Raw genomic sequence first — 16,210 nt, 5'->3', positions numbered from 1 at the left:
GTTTACTCAGAGTTCCCGGACACACCCTTGTAAAACCACTGGCGATGTGATTTCAGAGCTTCCATAAGCGAGGGCAATGCTTCATCGTAATGGGGGGAGAGAGACAACGCAGTGTCAGAATGAAAGTAACAAATACAGGTGAGTAGCCCTGAACTCTAGACTGGTATCAAGAACGAGCATGGCCTGGCAGAAAGTAGAGCACATAAAGAGAGGAAAGGTGGAGGAGTATTGGACCAACACCAGGTACCTAAGTAGGGCACAAGATGGATTCAGAGAGAAAGATCTTGCGTGACGAAGGACTTCGATGCGAGAGTAAGTAACATCCCGCTGAAAAAGGGACTGATGGGTGGATCGTACGTTCTTGAACTGCCAGAGGGCACTCGATTATGACCCCCCGTCAAGCGAGAGATGACAACACAAACCCGCCCAAGGTAGGGCCTACCCAAATAACGCGTCAGGGTAGCGTTCCTAGTCTGGGTGAGGGCGATGAGTGGCGTCCCTCAGAGATATCGCTACTACTCATCTGCCAAGCGAGGCAGATTCATGTCTACCTATGTTTCCTACTGATACTATAGTTAAGGAAAGCTTAATAACGCGTACTTGACTGAAAAAGACCCTTAGACAAGATGCTGCTATGGTTCGATATATGGCAAAAAAAATAAAGTCATGCGGATGTGAAAGAATTTCAACAGACCTGACGATGAGGAACACACCGAGGGAAACAGAGATTGCAAGAGCCGTGTTGTGAAGGAGACCCATTTGACATCATGCCGATCTTGGCACCACAGCGTCAGAGGAGAAGGGGGTCGTGAAGAGAGCAAAGTACACATCTCGGTCAATATCAGAACTATTACCTTCAAGTACTGAACACAGTGAACAGTGTGATATGTTTAAGAAAATGAGAACTATATGTATAGAATTTTAAGAGTTCACAGCACAGCAGTTTTTTTGTTGTTTTTTTTAAAGTTGATAAAGTCCAAACTATGAGGTAGTTAGGTAAGAGATGCGTACGGAGGGAAGTGCGAAAGCAGGTTTTTAGCAGCATATTTCTAGACGTGTAAAACAATCTTTGCCGCACGAGGAGGGACAGGCGAGTCCCACTATGAAAATAAAGACCTATATGACGAAAATACAAAGGATAAGAGGTCAGACTCCATGAATGTAAAGCTCCCTTACCATAACACGAATGTGTAATAACACACACACACACACACACACACACAGACAATCTGTCTTGGACAATCGCATGTTCACCAAATGGCGTCCTAGCTTCGTCTCCTCGATGTATATCAACTGACATATTTCTCTCTTGCGTCTCACCTGATGATGTGATTATTACACGAAAGTGCACTTGGGAACTTATCGTGTTTCATTTTCCCTATGGACTCATAGGAATATATATATATATATATATATATATATATATATATATATATATATATATATATATATATATATATATATATATATATATTTATTAATGGGCTGGCCTTCACTGGGGCCTTAGCTGCCTGTGCCGTCTCATCTAACAAAAAAAAGTGTGTAGTAGTAGTAGTAGTAATAGTAGTAGTAGTAGTAATGGTAAGGTGAGAACGTCAGCAGAAATAAGCAATGGAAAACTAAGAAATGACCCATCTAGATAAAACACCTACCTCACACCCTGGTGGGATTGTCTGTGGCACAGAGGCCGGGATGGGGCTATATAAGCCGTGGTAAAATGAATACTGGCAAAAGTAAAGCAATTCGTTAGCTCACAACTCTGTGGCTTCTGCACACACAAAAAAGTATATAAACTGTATAAGTGGAATCAACTTCCCTACCTCCGAACATTTGAATCCTTGTAAAATAACGTCAATGAAGCGTGTTGAGTGTGATAGTGAATCAAATACAGTAACAGTGGACTGGTGTGGTCTGGCATGACTTGGAGACCAAACGAGTTGGTACTTCTACGGAAAAAAAAAAAAAGATTATCCTAACACACACAACTCACTGGATGCCAAGGTCACGCCACACTCCAAGTGGCCTAGGCTACGAATTACTCGACTTTTACCCTAACATATTTTGCGTCCAGATAATGTTTGCGATGGGCAGAACGATGATACGTCAATAGAAATACCATACAAAATTGGATATGTGACACAAAAATTACGGCATAAACTCCGGGAATCATCCAGAAGATTGGATATATAAATAAACAACTAAATTAATTTCAATGAAGCTGTTACCAAGGTCCACCAACACTCCTCCTCTCTCCCACACTGATATCGTCGGTCTCGCTCCTCCTCGCCAGCGATTTTGAACTCGAGAATAACATATTTCGTAACATGAACGCTAGTCTGTACCGTAGACTACGGTGGCCTGCAATATGGCTTACCTGCGGCGGGTTGGAGCTAACTTTTTAAGAGCTCGTTGTTGCACACGACGCCGTCCAATTTGTTCACGTCCACGGAACTACACACCGAATTCTCGGGAGGGTGTTGTACGTTCGTATCTCTACCGTTAATTCTTCGGGAGTCTAACCCTAAACGGAGGATACGTTCACTCTCATGGGAAGCGATTACGAGAGAGATATGAGACGGAGCGATGAATGTCGAACTTTATAAGAGGCAGGCACCCACCCTCGGCACCCCCCAACTGTTGGCACTGTGATCGTACGCCCGACACTGAAGAAGTAGTGTTCTTGTAAACACCATGATCTAACATCTATTACGCCTATTTACGCCTTGTGCAGTTAAATCGCATATATATATATATATATATATATATATATATATATATATATATATATATATATATATATATATATATATATATATTCCTATGAGTCCACGGGGAAAATGAAACACGGTAAGTTCCCAAGTGCACTTTCGTGTACTAATCACATCATCACGGGAGATACAAGAAACAAGGAACAGAGAATTGGGCCAGGTGAGGGTATTCCCTCAAGGCCCAGTCCTCTGTTCTTAACGCTACCTCGCTAATGCGGGAAATGGCGAATAGTTTGAAAAAAAGAAAAAGATATATACATATATATATATATATATATATATATATATATATATATATATATATATATATATATATATATATAAGTAAAGTCTCTGAAAAACATAAACTCTGAAGCTCCGAGTTTTCGACTGTAATTCGAGCCATTTTCAAGAATACAGAGTCATCATTAATATAGACTAAACCGGACTTCACCACAGCTGAGGAAACAGGGAACAGTTGACCTGAGAGACATGGAAAGGTTGACCAGAATAGTAAAGTAACCCGTCCCTCTACCTGGCAAAGGACGTCAGGTCAGCAACCGTTTTCTTAATTTTACCACATTTCACCAGAGATTTCATTAAGATAGTATCTAGTTTATAAATGTCTTCATTCATATCTATGGTGCTGTTAACTCTGATAAGAGAGGCTTCAGCAATAAGCCTTTGTATAAGTGACACACAAAGGTCAACAATTTTTGACTTCCCCAGTTTATCAGATATGAATAATTTATAAATGATTTATCACATATGAATGATTTATAGATGATTTATCAGATATGAGTAATTTATAGATGATTTATCAGATATGAATGATTTATAAATGATTTATCACATATGAATGATTTATAGATGATTTATCAGATATGAATAATTTATAAATGATTTATCACATATGAATGATTTATAGATGATTTATCAGATATGAATAATTTATAGATGATTTATCAGATATGAATGATTTATAAATGATTTATCACATATGAATGATTTATAGATGATTTATCAGATATGAATAATTTATAGATGATTTATCAGATATGAATAATTTATAGATGATTTATCAGATATGAATGATTTATAAATGATTTATCACATATGAATGATTTATAGATGATTTATCAGATATGAATAATTTATAGATGATTTATCAGATATGAATGAGTTATAGATGATTTATCGGATATGAATGATTTATATTTGATTTCTAGGATATGAATAATCTTTTATATATTTGAACTCTGCGTTCGATTCAGAGGCTATCCTTACAAAATATTCAAGCTATCAAATCCCCCTCCTTTAAAGATTAATCCGCTGTGCCAAAATATTCAAGCTGTTAAATCCCCTTCCTTTAAAGATTAATCCGCTGTGCCAAAATACATCTCATTATAGACTCTACAAGGAACAAAGTAGAACACCTGATGTTTCATTAAATGATGGAATGTTCTTTATCAAGGAATGCCATATGGTGGTTTGACTATTTGAAAACGGCTTAAATGTTACGTTTCAAAATACTTGTAAGAGGTGTAAATTCCTCATGTTAGGTAGAACTAATATATATACATTTGTTGTTGAATTTGTCTTCCTTCTCATCAAATTAGTAGGTCTTCCTCGCATTCTGTATGCATTTGTCAGCAACCCCCACTCAGAGTAACTGAGTTTTCCTTGCAATATCATAAGTATAATCGATTGTTTCATTTAAGAATTAAGGATCGCAAATTCTTAAGGCCATACGAAACATGGAAATAAAAGTATAAATTTTGACAGAATCGTGATGGTTTGAGACACGATGAGTGAATACATCAACTTGGGTGCGATTAATACATCTCTCATCTCCACTGACGATGTATTAATCAAAAGAAAGAGCACGTGGTATTTATCGTGATTCATATTTCCTCTTGGTTATAAGCAAATACTAGATCGCACGCAAGTGACCTACAGTGATATATATATATATATATATATATATATATATATATATATATATATATATATATATATATATATATATATATTTTTTTTTTTTTCATACTATTTGCCATTTCCCGCGTTAGCGAGGTAGCGTTAAGAACAGAGAACTGGGCCTTAGAGGGAATATCCTCACCTGACCCCCTTCTCTGTTCCTTCTTTTGGAAAATTAAAAAAAAAAACAAGAAAGGGGAGGATTTCCAGCCACCCGCTCCCTCCCCTTTTAGTCGCCTTCTACGACACGCAGGGAATACGTGGGAAGTATTCTTTCTCCCCTATCCCCAGGGATATATATATATATATATATATATATATATATATATATATATATATATATATATTCCTATGAGTCCACGGGGAAAATGAAACACGAAAAATTCCCAAGTGCACTTTCGTGTAATAATCACATCATCAAGGGAGACACAAGAGAGAAATATAACAGTCAGTTGATATACATCGAAGAAACGAAGCTAGGACGCCATTTAGTAAACATGCGATTGTCCAAGACAGACAACAAGCGTTCATAAACTTATCATTTTACAAATTTCATCAACAATAAAGTTATCTAATTTGTATAGACCATCACTAATATTAAGATTATAATTCTTTGTGTATTTGATAATAGAAGATTCAATGATATTTCTCGTCGTAATAGAGTTAGAGCTAATAACTGAGATGGCATTACTCCAGTCAATACAGTGATCATAGTTTTTAACGTGATTAAACGTGGCATTTGATTCTTGTCCCGTTCTTATACTATATTTATGTTGCTTAAGTCTAACAGAAAGATCCTTACCATTCTGCCCAACATAAAATTTATCACAATTTCCACATGGCACTTTATAGATGCATCCAGAATTTTCTGGAATTCCTGATTAAGATATTCTTTGTAGTATTATTACTGACGAAGGGTGAGTTACAAAGTCGTGCCGGAGGGGGTCGTAAGGTCATACAGGTCGTCTGAGGGGCAGGTGAGTTACAAGGTCGTGTCGGAGGGGTCGTTAGGTCACATAGGTAGTCTGAGGGACGGGTGAGTTACCAGGTCGGGTCGGAGGGGTCGTTTGGTCACACAGGTAGTCTGAGGGACGGGTGAGTTACAAGGTCGTGCCCTAGGGTGGTCGTAGGGTCATACAGGTCGTCTGAGGGACGGGTGAGTTACAAGGTCGTGCCGGAGGGGATGCACCAGCTTGTTGCCACGAGACGGGCGCCACCCGTCTCAGCCCAACAGGGGAAGACAGACTACTCTACCGCAGGTAGGAACAGCATCATGAACCACAATCTCATCAACACAGATATCAACAAATGCCGTCCAGTAAAACGTAACAGGAAAAATGGACAGAGGAAGAGTTGGGAGAGACGAGTAGATGTAACTGGATCTGGTAAAATAATTGTTAAGTTGAACAAAGCAATAAATGTAAAAGAAAAAAAAAAAGCATTTGAATATTCAAATGGTACCTGCCTTAGGCTGGTGTGTGTGTGTGTGTGTGTGTGTGTGTGTGTGTGTGTGTGTGTGTGTATAATGATAATAATAATGATGATGATAATAATAATAATAATAATAATAATAATAATAATAATAATAATAATGATAATAATAATAATAATAATAATCATATTGATAACAACAACAACAACAACAACAATAATAATAATAATGATAATAATGATAACAATAATGATAATAATAATGATGATAATAATAATGAACGGTTTATTGAATTAAGGCAGCCATCTGGCTGAAAATGCATAGATGAGACATTAAAGACCTGGAAGGTCACAACAGTAACTAGTCAACTAATCAAAAAGAAGCTCGAGATGAAGGAAGAGCTGAAGAAAGGGATCGTACGTTGGCACCATTATCAAAATCCTCCCGCTATTGTCTTGCTTTCTTTATCGACTTAAACCCTTAGATCCCCCACCCGTCACGCACATATTCACAACTTTCACTCCTTGCGAACTCTTATGTAGCCTCTCCTTCTGCACGACGAGATGCTGTGGATCGAAAAATTCAGCGCCTGGAAAGCGATGAAACCCTGGAGTCTACGGAATTTTACAATTAAGCTGCTTCCTTATTCATGTGTATCGAAAGTTAACGGCCCAGAGAGAACCATCTAAACTGGAAACAGACGGACAAAGCAACTGATTCTGTCTCCTCCCTTAAATACAATGGTATATCAGTCCCACGTATTGCAGGTGGTGCGTAAAAGACTAAATCGACATTTTCACACAATTCTACAGACTCAGAGCTCTTAAGGGGTGTAGGGTACAATCCCAGTTATGGTGCAAATATCAGCAATGTTAAAATAATGCACCAGGCTTATATTTCAGGTTTCAAACAGATTCCCGCGCACCAGCTCTAGTCCAACATAACAGCTAGGATATTAACAGACTTGAAGAACGTATTCAATACGAAGTTTCGTAAATCATTCTTGGCTTTCGGAAGACCACTAAAGTACTCACTCTAGTTCCCACGCACCAGCTCTACTAGAGTCCAACATAACAGCTAGGATATTAACAGACTTGAAGAACGTATTCAAAACGAAGTTTCGTAAATCATTCTTGGCTTCCGGAAGGCCACTAAAGTACTCACTCCAGCATGCAGAAAGAACTTCGTATACCCAGCATTGAGGACAGTATACTTGAAAACCATCTTATGATTAGCGTTGACACTTCTGCCTGGTGATTCAGATACTGTCGCATTTACAGAAATGTTAAAACATGCATAACGTAGGACAAGTGAATCGAAATGGATCCATATAACTGCCAACGGCATGACAATGCATGGCATACGTAATTTATCTAAAATTTGGTAGTAGCAACATTTTTCGCCTTCCTTGCCTATAAATATGTCTGACATCCCCATATTGATTAATCAGCTAGGAAACTAATTGATTAAAGTCTTAACCTTCAACACTTAGCCTGATTCAGTGCTCTTAAACAGATAAACTTCAGACTGAATTTAACATAGCCTACTGCATTTACCCTGATAGCCTCTCAGTTCGGGCAATAGGAGGGACGGATGTGCTGCTATTGAGATCCAGCCCGATGGTAATAGTTCAAAAGCAACATGCTAAAATAGGTGCTAAAAAAAAAAAGTGCTTTTAATGTTGTCTTCCAATATAACAACACTGTCAGCGAGACCTCAACGGAACGAGGTATCTCGAGTGTAAAACTCTCTCCCTGTAACAAGAGAACAACAATCTCAAATAATAGAATAATAATCACACATACAGAGAGTCATCCTACCCTTGGGCCTGGTTAATGATCACCCATACAGAGGGTCATCCTACCCTTGGGCCTGGTTAATGATCACCCATACAGAGGGTCATCCTACCCTTGGGCCTGGTTAACAATCACACATACAGAGGGTCATCCTACCCTTGGGCCTGGTTAACAATCACACATACAGAGGGTCATCCTACCCTTAGGCCTGGTTAACAATCACACATACAGAGGGTCATCCTACCCTTGGGCCTGGTTAACGATCACACATACAGAGGGTCATCCTACCCTTGGGCCTGGTTAATGATCACCCATACAGAGGGTCATCCGACCCTTGGGCCTGGTTAATAAATGAGTACCTGGCTTGGGATGGTGTGTGTGTGTGTGTGTGTGTGTGTGTGTGTGTGTGTGTGTGTGATTGCCTTTTTGTATCGAACGTGAGGGAGTTTTCAGCTCGTGGGGACCCATGTTTTGAAAATTCTTTCCTCTTACAACTTAAATCTAAGTATGCTGTCTGCATTTACTATATATCATTCTAAACCATTCATCTACCACTATCATAATACAGAAATAATTATTTATATCTTTTTAAAAACAAGTTTCTTGCTTGATTTCATGTTACTTCTTCCCTACATCTCTCGAAGTACTGTTCACTGCCTACGTTATCGATCATTACCTACATGATCGATGTTTAAAAAATGAAAAAAAAAAAACTTCAAGGCTGTGATCAGGTCATCCCTCACTCGCTTTTCTTCCAAAGTGAGAAAACGAATAACCTCTCGCCTTTCCCTTGTCACTCTAACTAACGCTGTAACTCCTAAGGTGCACACACTAATTGGAAAATCATGTCATCGAAGCTCCCCCACCTGAGAAGACTTCCAAATGATTACCGTGCAGATGCTACTTACTAATGATAACTTCACAAGTAATATTGTGATTAATTACTGTGCCATTCATCTATGGCTTTTTAGAAAAGAAATAAGTATTCATTTACTTATATAACAAATGAATTTTTGGGTTTCAGTTGTCTACAAATATTCACTCAGTCCACCATAAAAATGGCGAGTTACGTTCTCTTCCTTGAACAAAAAACGATGATTGGTCGGTTCAGATCGCGCCAGCGACTGCCCACCAATAAACACACTCCTAACCTAAGCTAACGTTGTATACAAGGGGTGTATGCTTAATGGGAATGTAAACGGTCGTAGTATCATCTTGAAAATCTTTAAGTCATATATTCACACTTTTCCATTTGGAGGTTATGACATGACAAATGACGGCCTTAATGACTCTTGGCATTCCATGGATCAAAAGTCTACATAACCAAACCAAACCAAGAGCTAACGTTGTCCCTTGTCGTATGTTGCAATTACTTCAAGAGTGCGTTTCAATTGAGTATCACAAATGCATTACTACTGCGTAAGCTGCAGCTAGTACATCATCTTTGCCAGAATGTATGAATGCAATCTAAATAAAATCATACTTAGAGTTCTAGGCGGATGGAGAGAGGCTTAGAATATTGAAATTACCACATGATTGTGAAAATACAAGTGTGGGCAGATATAGCTTACCATGGCTGGTCGTTTATCGAACGCAGGATTCTTTTTAATCAGACGACTGGCAACAGACTCCAGGCGACCATTTCTCTTCCAGGTTGGCGGCGACCTGCAACAGATGGCGTATGAAGATTAGTAATGTATCAACAGTAGATGGGTAAACACATGCCAAGATTTCTAACAGTCTCCGTAGAAAACTATGAGGTGTGCAGAATGACTTACATACCGATAATAGAATGAAAATAATAAGCTAGGCATGATTCCGGCGATATCATGATGGTAAAATGTAGTTTTGTTTAACTATAACACAGTTTGAAGAAATATGGTGAGGACTTCGCTTTAATACGAAGTTTTGTCGACCAGCTCACTTCGAGTTACACAGTAACGAGTCACATTATCATACATCCTTTCCTTACGTACAACTTCACAATATCAATGCATATGCAGGAATATTGGGTACAATACATGCAATCTCATATGCTGTCAGTCATTAGTTCTGCAGTTTTGGATGCATCTCTGGTAAACCTGGCTTCTCCCACCAGCACACATGCTCTGTGCTCTGCTACAATTTCATACTGCTATCAATTTTCCAGAGTTTCTCGGCTACATGAGTCTCCCATAATAAAATGTAGTAAATTCTTTGTGTTCTCGTTAAACATGCACATACTGGCATGGGATGGCAGCTTCCTATATACAAAGTCTGATTCATAGATCTCCCTGAAACCCGTCCGCAGCCGCTTGCGGAAGCCTGTAAGTTGGGTTGCTGGGTTAGACTGCATATAGGCTCCCCAACTCGACTCCTTAATATTTTGTTTTTGCCTCAACGTAGATAATTCAATTCTGTTTTTGCCTCAACGTAGAAAATTCATTGTGCACTCCTACCTATTTTGTGGGTGGTGGCACAAAAGAGGACAGAATGCATAAAACGTCCAGGAAATGGGTGTCAATGTCTGAATTGTATTACAAATAACATAGGATAAATGTTTACAAAGATTGGACTAGATTGAATGAATTATTCAACTGTTTACAGAGTGAACACTACTCACAAAGGTTAAGCAACAATCACTGGATATATGTATCAAGACATGAAATAAGTGAAGTTTATAACAGGCAATGTTAGGATACTTTTCAAGTATCGTAAGTAGAACACTGTCAAGGATGGCAATCAAATATGTACGGTATCTTACGATGCGCAGTGGGAATATTCTCCGAATTCATTAATTCTACTACAGTCATGTACATAACGTTGCTAGGTGTTAGAGTAATATTTCTGGCAAAGTTTACATTTGGATTACTCAAGTATCAGGAGTGGCAAAGACCTCACAAGTGTCTGTAGCCTAGTAAGGGTCTGGCAACGCCAACATCAAGCTAAAACAATGAAAATAAAGGGTTAGCCACCTTAATATAACTGGCCGCCAAGCCAGAGTCCCTTCACATAAGGCCTCGTCTCCAAAATAACTCAAGCTCTTGACTACAGGTCGTGGTAGCTAAACCATATAAATATGGTTCTAGCATATCGCAATGGGATATGGATTTGCTCCTGTCGAATTCGGTCCATGGGCCCAAAAGTTGTGGTTCAAATTCTTACCGAAAGATTGTTTTCAGGCAACTCGTAGGCATATCCGGGCTATATATAGTAAATCAAATCCTTTTAGGGCATAAACTTTTGCTATTTCATCATCTTATCATGTGTCCTATGCCAAACATGCGAGGAAATCCAGAGGAACTGCACTCTTTTTCCATCCTGAGTCGTTTAGTGGATCTCGTGCCCCCCCGAACAGGTTCCATCAACAATATCCTCGCCACCATTCGCAAATCTCGGTGTGTGGTTGGCCAGGCCCGCTAACTCCTTGTGCGAAAATATACTGACAAGTGTACTATCATACTGTTATACAGTAACTCCGGGATTTTGAGGTGTATGGTGTAAGATGTTTAAATTCGAACTCAGCAGCATACTATTCAATGTTCTACTGTTGCACCTGACATGTTTGTTCGAGTATTGTGACTATACAATCAATTCTTAGTCTACTTAGTAACTACAGTGATCTACGGCGTATGAACTTAGCTGGTGTGTGTACGATGCAGTAACCTAAATGCTCTTAAAATGTTGGGAACTTTCTCCAACAATAAGTATGTTCAAAACTAGCTGTGTCGGGAAAGCCTCTCATGTAGGATTTTGAATTGCCAATCCAAATTTTCTAGTTTTTAAGAAAGTCTGTTCTCAAGGACCCTATTGATGGTAATGTGTGTGTGTGTGTGTGTGTGTGTGTGTGTGTGTGGTGTCCATGACTAAAACACCTTTTTCATCTGGATTCATATCTGAAGGCTAAAGTAACTTAATAATACTCTTTTCACATTATTTCCAGCTTTTAAAGACCCCGTTAATGAATAATGAAAATAAATAATACAATTATTGATCATCTCGTATCCTCAATCTACACAATATATTACCATCTCAATACAATACTGGAGTTTATCCCCATCTCTCATCATCCCCCATCCGCTTTAGTATCCTAGCCTCACTCTAGCCACAGTATACTATCCTTACGTCTATTCTTTCCCTAAGCATGGGATCCAACGCCTTTCTCTATTTCATCACGAAGTAACCCCCATGTGTTGTCCTGGACCTCAAGGCGAGGGTGGTATTCTCTGGGGAGTCTCCCGGACAGACTGCTTGGCGCCTTGTGACGTCACGAGTTCACAGGTCAAACCAGGTCAAAGTGGGCGGGGTTGGAAGACGTTCGGTGATGATGGCTAATGACCCACACCTGCATCGCGACGATATGTAACTGAAATTTAGATTATCGTATCGGAAGATTATTCTCTTTTTTTTTTATTACTTTTCGGAAATTAGTTCCAAATTAGTACATCCAGTGACGCGTAGGCTGCTATCATACCTGTCGAAAGAAATTACAGAATTATGAGACGGATGTGATTTAACACAGCTAGCCAGGCAGGTTCATATGAAGGCCTTAGCTATAGCTCTATTGTTGTGACGGAGACAATAAAGTAACTTTTACATTGTCTTACGAAAGCAAACTTCCTTTTTTGTTTATTTTTTTCTACCCCCACATATTTTTGAGAGGGCGTGGCTAAGATCTGAACGATATGCAGGATTTCTTTTTTTTTTTTTTTTTTTCCATCGCTGATTTCGTTGGACAGAGACAGAAGCCGTACCGCTCCTCGTCCGTTTGATCCGTCTTACTGCGTTTTCGGCAGGAGGGTTTAAAACACAAGCAAGTTCTGGAAGAAATCTTCGTGTCGGTAAAACAGACTACCTACACATGCACAACCTCACACCTGGGACAATAGCAACACCTGACCGCCCTGGCCTTCACACCTTCCACAAAGCCACCCAGCACCTGGTGCCTCCCCTGGCCCACACAATACCTTTAACTCCCACGCGACTCAGAAGATAACCAAGAGGAGCGCCACGGCCTTGTTGCACCTGGCCTGGTCAGTGTTGTGGGAGAGGGAGAGAGAGAGGTGGGAGAGACACTGGCCGGAAGGTCACTTGGGGTCGTTTCTCCCCACACATGATGGAAATACGAAGAATAAAAAAAATGTTGGTAACAAAGCCAAGGGTGGAGGTGGCCATCAAGAAGCCAAGAAGGATTTTACACACCTGTCGAGTCCCATGCAGGTGTGGGGAGCAGGTGGTGGACTGGTCCTGTCTTCAGGTGGAGGGTTGAGCGCGGGTGGTTTATCAGGTGGTGTATGGTAGGGTCAGATGGTAAGGTGGTGTTGGTGGTTACGTGTAGGTGTGTGATAGACTGTGGATGATCTGTGGCAATGAGTGTTTACGGTGAAAAGTTGCGTGGTAGTATGTTGACGTTGTGGTGCAGGGCAGTAGTTGGGTGCAGTTATGGTAGATGAAAAGTAAACTGTGGTAGGTGGTGTATGGTAGTGGGCAGGTGATGTGTGAGGTCGCGTAGCGTATGGTAGTGGGCAGGTGATGTGTGAGATCGCGCAGTGTATGGTATTGGTAAGGTGGCAGTTTCAGGCATTAAAGACAGTCGTTTGTGGCAGCAGGTGTCTGTTTGCAAGGTAACAGGTGCAAAGTCTTTGGGGAAAATAAGTATAATGATGCAGAGGGGAAGGTAGTGTATAGTAGGTGGCAAGAAACTGTAGCTGGTTGGTGTCTGGTCCTGGAAAGATACATGTTAATCACGAGTTAAGATTGCGTGTGGTAGCGGATAGGTGGTCCGTGGCTGTAATCAAATGATGTGAGAATAAAGGGGTACGTGATGAATGATATGAGGAGTGGGTGGTGGTCTCTTGTCGTCGTCTGGCTGTGGCTAACTTATTTGGCACTGTGTTTAAACGGAGTTTGGTGGTCACTGGTGTGGAGTGGTGTGTGGTAGAAGGTTGGCAGCGTGTGGTGTTGGGGAGGTAGTGTGTGAATCATCTAGAGCTTCGCACTACCTCCTCTCCCCAACGTTATCCTAAGCGTGGTCAGGTTAGGGCAGTTGATAACACAACACACTAAGTGCTTGAGAGCACAATGATCAGCTATTTGACACAAAAATCTGATGGATTATCTTATCGCCCAACTTGCTAACTACCAAGTCATCCATCCAGATTACTCTACATCTCTTGCCTTCAACACAGTGTTGATGTTGCAATGTGGTGTTGCAGGAGTGTGTGTTGTGGTGCAGTCGTGGTCTCACAGTCAGTGTTTGGGACTCATTGGTTATGGACTGTGAAATAGTACAGTTAAGATCCCACTGATAACAGCTTTAAGAAGCGTGAGCCACTGGGCACTTGGTGCAGACGATCCTTAAGCATGATGATATGATCCTTGAGTATACGACGGTATGATCCTCGAGCATGATGCTATGATACTTAAGCACGGCGGTATGATCCTTAAACATTATAATGTGATCCTTGAGCATGATGGTGTCATCCTTGATCACGACGATATGATCCTTGGGCACGGCGGTATGATCCTTAAACATTAGGATGTGATCTTTGAGAACGATGGTAGTATCCTTGATCACGATGGTAGGATCCTTGAGCAACGGCGTGGCATCTGACCCGACCCTTAAAGGCTCAAGTCAGAGGCGTGATCCTTAGGGTCGTACCGTCGTGCCCAAGGGTCATACCTAACCCCCCGTGCTCAAGGTGTCGTACCGCCATTCTCAAGAGATTAAGGCGCTAATAGAGATAATGCTTCGGGCGCGCTCGAGGTGTTAATTCCCGCACTCACAGCGACCTCATCCCTAATTGGGTGTCCAGCATACCTGCCTACCTACCTACTATCGCTCGAGGCAAATACCTCACAGTCGACTACCCCCCGGTACCGTGGTGAGGGAACTCCGTTGCCCAGTTACGAGAATGAGATATTCATGGAGACTTCGCCGCACCAAGAGTGATCCCATCTTCTTTACAGAAATGCTCAGATTATTCTGAGGAACCGAAACTCTCTGTGTCTCGAGTGTTCATGTGCGGGTGATGCCGCTTGTAATGATGAAATACAGGCAAAAAACAAAATACGACGCGACGACATCTATAAGGTATCCGGTATCAGTGCGAGATGGCCAAATCCACGTCAAGGTCTTGATCGTTGTAATGAAAATGGATTCAATCCTTTTGCAGCTGTGTGTGCTGCTGGTGGATGATGCCTGACCTGATCAGGTAAGACAATAATATGAACTTATGCTGAGGTCTCTGGTCCAGACAAATGTCCTCATCGAGGCCTGGTCTCAAATGAAGCACTGTAGATCCTAAATTTCTCGAATTTAGATATCCATCTGGAATACCTCAGTTACAACCACTGATGCATCAATTAGTTCCACAAACTCTCCACTTCAGTAAGTAGAGATTCCACAGGCTTTCCACACACACGCACACATACACCTTCGGGTGGAGAATGATTGTTCTGAAGTTGGTATTTTTCATTCTACTTATAAAACTGAGAATTCTTCAGAGCAATGATTTTGTCACTGGGTCTGCCACACTGAGATTACCTTCGTCTTCAACTCTACTACTGGAAAGCGCAGAAACTGGCCGGGAGCCAACCTGATGTCTACCCCTCGGCTGACCAAATGTTGACACCAACTGATCAAGACAATTAACGTCCCAAAGATACACCGGCCTCTGCCTCAATCAACTATACCTGACACGAAAGTGCCAAGACTATAAGTAGGTTAGGAAAGAAGATAAACTGTATAAGTAGGTTAGGAAAGAAGATAAACTGTATAAGTAGGTTAGGAAAGAAGATAAACTGTATAAGTAGGTTCGGAAAGAAGATAGACTGTATAAGTAGGTTAAGAAAGAAGATAAACTGTATAAGTAGGTTAGGAAAGAAGATAAACTGTATAAGTAGGTCAGGAAAGAAGATAAACTGTATAAGTAGGTCAGGAAAGAAGATAAACTGTATAAGTAGGTCAGGAAAGAAGATAAACTCTATAAGAATCCTGGAGGATGTGAAGAAACTGCCTTCATTAAACCGTCGAGCCATTGACGTTACGGGAAACAACATAGGAAAGTAAGGAGTTCCAAAGCTTAGCGATGTAGGGAAAGAAAGACATCGCAACGGGCACACCACTGAATTGCCAACGGCCACAAGGTGTTCATGCAACGCAGTGGCCTGCTCATTCCCTAACTTGCAAGTCTATATCCATTCATTGGCATGTACTTTCCTAAGCTCCATGATTTATCCTTTTTGTGAGTTAAACATGTTTTCCTTCTATTATT

The 16,210-nt window shown here is 40.6% G+C and overlaps 1 protein-coding gene across 3 annotated transcripts in view; it reads right to left on the bottom strand.

The window, feature by feature from the left end:
* Positions 1 to 16,210, bottom strand: part of LOC139754143 (alanine--glyoxylate aminotransferase-like) — a 189,697-nt gene that overhangs the window by 39,759 nt on the left and 133,728 nt on the right. The window contains exon 3 of one of the 3 annotated variants that reach the window (XM_071671279.1): positions 9,527 to 9,620. The gene's annotated coding sequence lies outside the window, so the exon portion shown is untranslated. Of the gene's footprint in view, positions 1 to 2,374; positions 2,666 to 9,526; positions 9,621 to 16,210 lie in introns of those variants that run through there. The other 2 variants (XM_071671281.1, XM_071671280.1) reach the window with 2 other exon arrangements.

This window comes from Panulirus ornatus, chromosome 16, assembly GCF_036320965.1.
Source record: "Panulirus ornatus isolate Po-2019 chromosome 16, ASM3632096v1, whole genome shotgun sequence".
Lineage (NCBI taxonomy): Eukaryota > Metazoa > Arthropoda > Malacostraca > Decapoda > Palinuridae > Panulirus > Panulirus ornatus.
The sequence above is the reverse complement of the archived record's forward strand: the minus strand, read 5'-3'. Positions and strand labels throughout refer to the sequence as shown.